Genomic DNA, 10,030 nt, shown 5'->3' on the forward strand with positions numbered 1-10,030 from the left:
GATTTCATCAAAGGAGTGGCAATAACACAGGCAAAGGAGCTTTTCTTGGGTCTGTGACATATTGTGTGTCTAAAGGTCAGCTGAAAGTTGCGAGGAAGAGTCGAGAAATCAATTTGTCACATGCTGCTCTGCATAAAAAAGCCATGCTGTCAATGGATTGGGAAGGTTAGCGCGCAGCAAACAGAGCCCTGACAACATGACAATAGCAAACACTCACCTTGGGCACTTCCCGTTTTGAAGGAACGGCTGCTTGCATCACCTTGCAGAGGTTGTCATTGTCATCCTGCTTAAAGATCTTATCAGGTTGAGCAGGATTTGTTCTGAAAAGCATATTGGTGCATCACCTTCTACAGTGAATCGGCTTGTCGGATCAGATAACTTCGTCCAGCATTATCATACCCTCCAAGTGTCCCGATTCTCCAGGGACAGTCTCGGAATTACGAAAGCCACCCCGGCTTCTGATTTGATCCTAGAATGTCCCTATTTTCTCTGCCACTGCTGCCACCACCAAACTCAGGAAGGAGCTTGTTCCAAGTGGTTGCTGCGAGGGACCATCCCTGTCAGGAGTGTGTGTAGGAGCCAGGCCCTGGGACAAGTAGGGCTTCGCAGGACTGGGGCCTTCCTAAGTTTGTTCTGGAGAGGCAAGGTGCAGCCACAAAGGTGAGGCTGCTTGGTAACTCACTGCACCTGGTGGCAAGAGCCGGGAAGGGATATAAGGTCAGCATTTCCCTTCGGCTCTTTGCCACAGCAACACGTTTCCTGCCTTGTTGCGGTTGGCTTCTTGCTTCCTGACCCTTGGACCTTGGCTTCTTGACTCCTTGTTTCTTGACCCTTGGACCCTTGACATTGTGACTCCCTGCTTCCTGATCCTCGGACCCCTAGCTTCTGGACTCTCGTTCCTGCTCCCACCCCGCCATCTTGCCCCCGGTCCCGATGTCCTCAGCTGGGACTTCAATCGCCTGTAGACTGGACCGTGAGAATCCCATTGCCTCTCGATAGCTGCCACTGCCAGTTCCCTCCCTTGGGCATCAAAGGGTTTTCTCAGGACAGTGGAGAGTGTGTATTCTGTGTCCTGTTGGTACAGTGGTGGCGACACTCGCCCTTCTTCTGATAAAAAGGGGGGAGGTTGAGGGTTGAGGAGGGTCAGTTGTGGGGAGTGAGAACTCCTGGGGGGGGGGGAGGCAGAAACTCAGATGCCGAAGGGGCCGCATACCCTTAGTGGTGATGTGCCATCAATTTTTTATTTCATTTTTTAAAATAATATTTATTAGTAGTTTCAAAGTTATGAAGAAAAAAGAAAAATTAAAAGCAACACTGTAATACATAGGGGAAAAAGAAAAGAAACAACAATACAACAAAAAAATAAATAAAAAGAAAAATGGAAAACACAAGAAAAAAGAAAACATAGATCCCAAATTACATATCTATAACTTCCATTTGCTTGTTTCATTGACCTCCTCACACCTCCCTTTTTGTATTCTAGTTTAATTAATTATTTCAGCAAATTCTTTCCATCTTTCTCAATTTTTGTTAAAAAAATTATCTTGACAGTTTAACTTAATAATTAGCTGAGCAAATCCTTACCATCTTTCCCCATATTCTGTTGTTCAAATTGCCTTAATTTATTTAACCTTATCTTACCCTAAAATACCTTAAAGCTTAAATCTTAGTTTTCAAATATACATAACTCTTGATAGCATTTCTGCTAGAATCATATAGTTTCATTCCAACATTTTCCCTAATATTCATTAATTTTTAGCCAATTCCCTAAATAAAAAGTTTCCTTTATAAATTTTCTTCCAATCTTCATCCAACGTCTCATCTTCTTGGTCTCGGATCGTGTCAGTCTATTTGGACTATTCTTTGCCATGTGATGAAATGCCACTTGTTTAACACTCCATTCACATGTCGCTTTAATATTTGAGTCCAGCCATACTCTGTTATAAAAGTAACATGAATAAGGATAAACCGGGGGGGGGGGGGAGTTGAGAAGGAGATCTCTGCATTAGGGAGTTGGGGGGGGGAGCAATTATCAAAAAGCTTGTGCGCTGTTCCGCTGCAATAGTGCATAGCTGTCTCCTAACAAGTCAGTCCTTGGCTCACGTCAGCGGGATACATTTGATGCCCAATAATGAGATGAGCTGTGGCAATGTCTTGCTCCTAGGAAAGGAAAGCAGGTCAGGAGCATTTACAAAGGATCATGCTAATGAGTTAAAAGGGAAGGCAGGATGGAACCAATAAAAAATTAAAGTGCTTTTCAAGCCCAGCTGCCAAACGACAGGCTTCAGTCTCTAGTCACTTCCCAAAAGGAAGACGTGGGTAGAGGAAAGACCAGAACTGAAAATGTTTTCCCTTTTTTTGTAATAAGCATGGTTATGCAATTCTCCAGTGAACCCTTCTATTTCCATAGATTGATGTGAGAGGCCCAAGCACTTAATGTGAGGTTGTGGAAATAAAGCCTAAGAATTGGGAACAAGGACACATGGCTTAGGTCTTCCTTTACCCATTTTGGACTCCAACCCCCATATAAGAATAGACAAGTCTGTCAATAATTTCAGTTTTCTTCCGTTTCTAATTATCCCATTCCTAAATTCAGTTCAATTAATATTTTACTAAACCCTTTGTATCTTCATTCATTTTATCCCTTTAAATCAGGGGTAGCAAACTTTTTCAGCAGGAGGCCGGTCCACTGTCCCTCAGACCTTGTTGGGGGCTGGACTATATTTTTTGTGGGGTGGGGGAATGAACAAATTCCTATGCCCCACAAATAACCCAGAGATAGATTTTAAATAAAAGGACACCTTCTACTCATGTAAAAACATGTTGATTCCCGGACCGTCTACGGGCCAGATTGAGAAAGTGATGGGGCCACATCTGGCCCCCGGGCCTTAGTTTGCCTACTCATACTTTAAATGAAGTTCATTTTCAAAAAAAGAGAATTGTTTTCTTTCTACCTCTCCCTATATGTATATTGTTAACTAGAAACAAAAACTACTATTTAATAATATAATACTAAGGGGGAAGATAATGCATGTTATTAACTAACTCATGCATTTTGACCTGTCATGTTTTTGGACATAGTCACATTTATTTAGGATCAATGTATACCGATGTCGGGGATTGGGCACTGGTGGAATAGTGGAGAGTGCCTCCTCATTCTGACCCTTCCAGGGAGGAGGAAGAGGAAGACAGTATAGAGTCACAACAGGGGTTCAAGGGAGGTCGCAGCTCAGAGGCAGATGAGTGGGAAAGTTGGGAAATTGTGGGAGAGCCTGAGCAACACCTGGCTGACATGTCATTAGAAACCAGACCAGAACCACCATCTCCCAGAACCCGGCGAGCCTTAAAAGTAGGAGAGCAAAGAGCTGAAAGACAGAGGGCGTAGCAGCATCCATAGAGGAGATTATGAGAATGACAAATGAGGAAGTGGGAGAGAAGGGGGTGGAGATTCACTCAGGACAATGCCATTATCCAAGAGGCTGGATTCTATAGCCTCTCTTTGTAAAGACTGAAATAAAAAAAGGATGGTAAAAAGCCAGTGTGGTGTAGTGGTTAAGAGCGGTAGACTCGTAATCTGGTGAACCGGGTTCGCGTCTCCGCTCCTCCACATGCAGCTGCTGGATGACCTTGGGCCAATCACACTTCTTTGAAGTCTCTGAAGCCCCACTCACCTCACAGAGTGTTTGTTGTGGGGGAGGAAGGGAAAAGGAGATTGTTAGCCACTTTGAGACTCCTTTGGGTAGTGATAAAGAGGGATATCAAATCCAAACTCTCCTTCTCCTGCTTCTTTTCCTTGTCTTTATACTTTCCTGGGCAACCAGCCGAGAGCCACTGACAGGATCCTGACAACCCCTCTCTCCACACACACACACAAAGAGTGAGAGAGACTGTGCCCAGGGCCCTGCAGACCATAAATCTACCACTATGTTTTTACCTATAGTCTCACCCTGCTCCTTTCCATTTCCCTAGTAACATATGAACTGTGTGTTTTTTTTAAAAATAATAATAATAAAAATTAAACATGCATTTTATACCAAGATGCATATTTAAACCAGCTTTTTCATATGTCTAAGCTGTCAAGTACTGTGTCACAACATTTGGAGATATAGGAAATAAGATGGATAGCTAACTGAAGTGGAAGAGTAGAAGATTCGGGACAGACAAAAAGAAGAATAGCTTCATATAACACATAGAAAGACTATAGAATTTGCTTCCATAACAAGTGGTGATTGCCATTGACCCAAACATTAATAAAAGGGGATTGGACATAAGAAGAGCCTGCTGGATGAAGCCCAGGTCCATCTAGGGCATCATCCTGTTCTCACAGTGGCCAAAAAGATGCTTATGGGAAGCCCACAGCAGGACATGAGAACAGCAACACCCAGTACAATGGCTTGTAGCCACTTACTGCTTTATCCTCCAATAATTTGCTTAATCCTCTTTTTAATGTTGTCAGATTTGGTGGCCATCACACTCCCACTTGCGGGAGTAAATCCCATAATTTAACTATGTGCTGTTTGAAGAAGGACTTTGTCTTGTCTGTCCTGAATCTTCCAAAATCCAGCTTGATTAGATAACTCAGCGTTCTAGAGTTATGAGAGATGGAGCGAAACCTTTCCCTGTCTGTTTTTCTCTCCAAACCATGCATTCACAGAGGACAAGGTGATTCAGTGGAGGTTAAGATTTTCTCTATATGTATCCCTGCACACAGAATGCTATATGTCTGGAATTTAAAAGATGTAATCCTAAAATAATATAATATATATTGGACCACCCCCCCCCCCCGTTTGGAGCTCACAATGCATGACATCTGAAATGGGTCATACATAGCCTTCATTTCTGAAGGATGTTGTTATGATGAGAAATGATGCAGTATTTGTTCTTCTTCACTTACTTATGGGATCCAAGATCTCTCACAGTTTAAAAGAGTTTGGAAAGTGACCTGCCAAAAACAGTTGGATGGGATCCCTCTTCCCAGTAGAGGAGGTATCTTCAACCTTTTCAGATCCAGGACCCACTTTTAATCCAACCATGCATTTGGGATCCATTTTAAAAAAAATCTTTCACCATGTATTTGCATGGTGGCAGTGGTCCTGTTGCAACTCACCTTGGTTCAGTTTGTGATCACTCATGGATCCATACCCACCAGTTGAAGACCAGTGCTCTAAGGTACATGCTTTTCTCCGTCCTCTGTGCCCACAGGTGGGATTGGTAAAATTAATTGTCCACTGAACTGGATGGGTCTATGTTCTGACTCAGCTGGATTCTATCCAAACGCGATTCCTTAGAGCCATCCTTAGGATTCCCCCCTCGGTAGCGGGTGCGGTTATGAGATTAGAGGTTGGCTGGCAAGCTCTACGGCATGTGGCCTTGAAGACGAAGCTCTGGCTATGGCTCAAGCTTTGTTTTAAACCAGTGGGTATTGCCCCCTTGATATTGAGGGACGATTTCCAATCATCGTGGGAAAGGGAGGTCACTAACGAGGTTCAATCCTGCGGATTGTCTCACCTTTACTTTGAGTCTATGACGTATAATCAAGCTAGAGCTGTGATCTCCCGGAGACTGAGTGACATTGCCAGACAAGAGGACATAGCCCAAGTAAAACTAGGGATGTTCCTAGGGGACCAGATTTATCAGACCATACCAGCCCCCTACCTTGCAGAAATTCACTATGTGGAATACCGTAGACTTCTTACAGCGGCTAGATTAAATGTCCTTGACTCTGCGATATTGTGGGGAAGGTACAGGGGAGTACCATACGCCCAGAGAACCTGTCATTGTGCCATGGGTGTGGTTGAGTCCACCGAACACATTCTCTTAACTTGCCCTTCTTATGCAGAGCTTAGACAAAATTTTATAGACCCACTCCTATGTCAATCTAGCTTCCTACCTGGAGAAAACCAGGTTTTACACTTGCTGAATAACGTCACTAGAGCTACACCTTCCTTGGTGGCCAAATTTCTTTTTTTAGCTTTTAAGCGTCGCAAGACTTTAATTGATTGTATTGATATGGGGCTATCTGTTTAGCTCATTTTAGTGTTGGCTAAGTTCTAAAATCTTCCTGGAGCTTTTAACTGTGTATTGACAAATGTACTTTTTCTGACTGACGGTCGAATAAAAGGTTGATGATGATGATGATGATGATGATGATGATGATGATGACTCAGCTGTATTCTATGTTCTGTTTATTTGCAAGGATGCATGAACTGTGCATGTGCTGGCTTTGTATAAGGAGTGGAAGAAACCCCGAGAAGTAGTTGATCACAGGAGAATAGAACTGAGGAAACAGTCCATCCTCCATCCTCTCCAATATTCCAGTCCCTAATAAAAATTCATATTCTGAAGATAACCACCTCTCTAGAGAAAGCTTTTCTTGGCAACACCTTGCCACTTGTTATGTTGGAACATAATCACCTTATGATTGCCGCGGCACAGTCTTGATTGCTTAATAATACGTTTCCTGTATTGGACAGAGTAAAGGAATAAAGAGGATAAATAAAGATCTTTCTGGGTTGATTGTTTCCCATCTAATGGGAAATGAAGCTGTAGTAGAGCAAATAAAGGGGGGAGACGACCCTATTTTTGGTTTCATTGCCTATCTCTGCAAGGAACAGACCAATGTATATCAGTGAAGGTGTTGATGCTGCTCAAATATCCAAAGGCTCTTTCAAGCCATGGGGAATCAAAAGGGGAGAAATGTGCATTTTCTAATTTGGATCATGACAACTTACTACACTATGTGGTTGACCCTGAAAAAGCTTCGTTTCTGTTCTGTGAACTGCCCTGAGACCTCCAGGTATAGGGTGGTGTATAAATTCAGTAAATAATAATAATAATTTCTTTTTGCTAGCACAATCTCAGAAAGTGGTGGTCAGCAAAGACTGCTTTGCCTCCCATGCGAGATTTGGTGTTCCGCAAAGGTCTGTTTTGCCACTCGTGTTGTTAACCATTTGAGTTTTATAGGTATGCGAATGATGTTCAACTCTACTTACCATATTTTTCCCCGTGGAAGCAGTGGTCTCAGTTAGTTTTCAGCCACTTTAAACACTTGCAGCTTGCTACAGTTTGTCAAGTGTGGTTACAGTTGTTGTTGTTGTTTAGTCATTTAGTCGTGTCCGACTCTTTGTGACCCCATGGACCAGAGCACGCCAGGCACTTCTGTCTTCCACTGCCTCCCGCAGTTTGGTCAAACTCATGCTGGTAGCTTCAATAACACTATCCAACCATCTCGTCCTCTGTCGTCCCCTTCTCCTTGTGCCCTCCATCTTTCCCAACATCAGGGTCTTTTCCAGGGACTCTTCTCTTCTCCTTAGGTGGCCAAAGGATTGGAGCCTCAGCTTTACAATCTGTCCTTCCAGTGAGCACTCAGGGCTGATTTCCTTCAGAATGGAGAGGTTTGATCTTCTTGCAGTCCATGGGACTCTCAAGAGTCTCCTCCAGCACCATAATTCAAAAGCATCAATTCTTCGGCGATCAGCCTTCTTTATGGTCCAGCTTTCGCTTCCATACATCACTACTGGGAAAAGTTGTTAGAAGGTCTCTATTTCCCTCACAATTCCCAGGGTTCTATGGCAACAGGGATTAGCAGTTAAACCACTCTGAGAACTGTAACTGTGGGAACAGTAGCCATCTCCTAACAACTCTCAGCAGCTTTAGTAAACTAGAGCTTCCAAAATTCTTACGGGGAAGCCATGACTGTTTAAAGTGGTATCATAGTGCATTAAATGTATACCGTGCATTTGAGCTCTGTAAGCTGATCATGAACCAAGATAAGATGGAAGGAGGCAGACAGGAGTTACTTCTTATTGGTTTGAGTTGCATGTTCAAAGGAAGCCTACAGCCCAAGATTCAGCACTATTGGCGGGGGAACAACAGCCTAGGAGATTGAGTGTATGTCCAAATTCTCAAGCTGTATCAAATTCAAAATGGGAAGGTGGGTAATTTGATCAAATTTATCAGATGGTGCTATAAGATATTCAGAGCAGAGGGAGAGGTGACATGACTGAGGCAAGACGACATTTTGACTTGCTACGCCTTCCTTCTTCAGAGGTAAAAATAGCTTAAGAGTTAAAGGGACCAATGACCATTAGGTCCAGTCATGGACGACTCTGGGGTTGCGGCGCTCATCTCGCTTTATTGGCCGAGGAAGCTGGCATATAGCTTCCGGGTCATGTGGCCAGCATGACTAAGCCACTTCTGGTGAACCAGAGCAGCGCACAGAAACGCCGTTTACCTTCCCGCCAGAGCAGTACCTATTTATCTACTTGCACTTTGACGTGCTTTCGAACTGCTAGGTTGGCAGGAGCAGGGACCGAGCAATGGGAGCTCACCCCATCATGGGGATTTGAACCGCTGACCTTTTGATCGGCAAGTCCTAGGCTCTGTGGTTTAACCCACAGTGCCCCCGCCCCCCAATAGCTTAGTTTGCCCCAAAACGAAGTCTTGCTCAAACTTTTAACAGCCTCAAGTGGGCTAAGAGCTGCAGATTCAGAGGATCATGAATTATCACTCTGGGGGCTTGGTTTTCACCTCTGTCTCACATCCTTAGAGAATCACACATTAGAGAATACTTCCTGGTGCCATTATACAAGCAGGCCATACTGGGAGCACTCCGTCCAAAACAACAACAAAAATTGTGAGCCGCAGAAAGACATCATTGTTCGCTTTAGCTTCTTCATAATTAAAAAAATTTACTTTTTTCAAGAGTTCAGAACATCAGAAAAAAAATCAGAATAGAAAATTCAACAATAAACACATACCAATAGCTCTATGCAGCAACACCGCAAGAAAGGTGGGAATTTAAAATTTATACCACAGCACTCCATGCATAAGGTACCAATGGGGCTACCCATTCAAACTTCTAATAACTTATGAAGGAGCTACCAAAGTTGCCTCCACACAACTGGAAGCTAATTTTTTTAAAAAATCAACTGGCAGTGCAACCAAATGAAGACAAACAACTGAGAGAAGTAGGCAATGGAGAGGAAGACACAGAATTTGAAGGAGACTGGTACCATTTCTGAGTGCATTGTCAATATAGCCTGAATAAACAATGCAACCTGCATCTTTCTTGCATGGGGAAAACAGCAGCATTGAAGGTGAATATCCTTCGCAAAATCTTATTTGAATTTAATAATGTATCTATTGTGAAGGCCTGGCAGAAAATATTACTTATCATTTTCTGACAAAAACAACGAAGACTTTCACAAGTGACATTGCAGAAACCTTATAATTAGCGGAAGGCTGAATTTCCTCAGTGTTTTGACTGATTATTATGCCACCTGCTAGAAATCTTTTATTCTTCTTCTTCTTATAGATAATGGTTCATTGCAGTAAACTATGGGTTTGAATACTGTAGCAAAAATCCTTCCCAGTTCCTCCTGTTTCTATATAGAAGATTATTTAAATCTTGTTCAAACCTACATATAATCTTTTCTTACTTGCAACATTATCTGCCTGGGATAAAATTTTAAAAAATGATTGAGTCCTGAAATGTCATTGTTAACTTCCTTTATATTTAATGAAGGCTTTGCTCTGTCGGGAAATGAATACAGCTGGATTATCCATGGGTTAGTGAGATCCATGCATGTAACTCAGAAAAAGCTGTGTGGACTAGAGATGGAGTATCGGTGGCCCTTGCTGAACTCCAGCTCCCATCATCCCTTGCCAGTATGGCCAAGGGCCAATCGTAGTCCGACAACATCCAGAGAGCCACTGGTTAGTCATCCCTCCTATAGAATTCTTGTTTGGCTTTCCACATATGCTCACAGCATATAGAACTAAGATTGATAGATATTGATAGTTTTATCCAGCTATGGGAGCAATCCTATACACAAGAAGCTGGCATGAAGCAAGCTGCTATAGGTTTAGCTAGTGTAAGGTTATTGCCACATCCAAATTCTATTCAGGAGCAAGGCTGAACCATTCTGTAGACCTGAAGTAGTGTCTCTACCCCCATCATTCAATGAGGTCCAGTTTTGAGGGCCTCCTGGTTGTTCCCTCACTGTGAGAAATGAGGTGATAGGGAACC

This window comes from Podarcis liolepis (genome assembly GCF_965112155.1).
Source record: "Podarcis liolepis genome assembly, chromosome: 8".
NCBI lineage: Eukaryota > Metazoa > Chordata > Lepidosauria > Squamata > Lacertidae > Podarcis > Podarcis liolepis.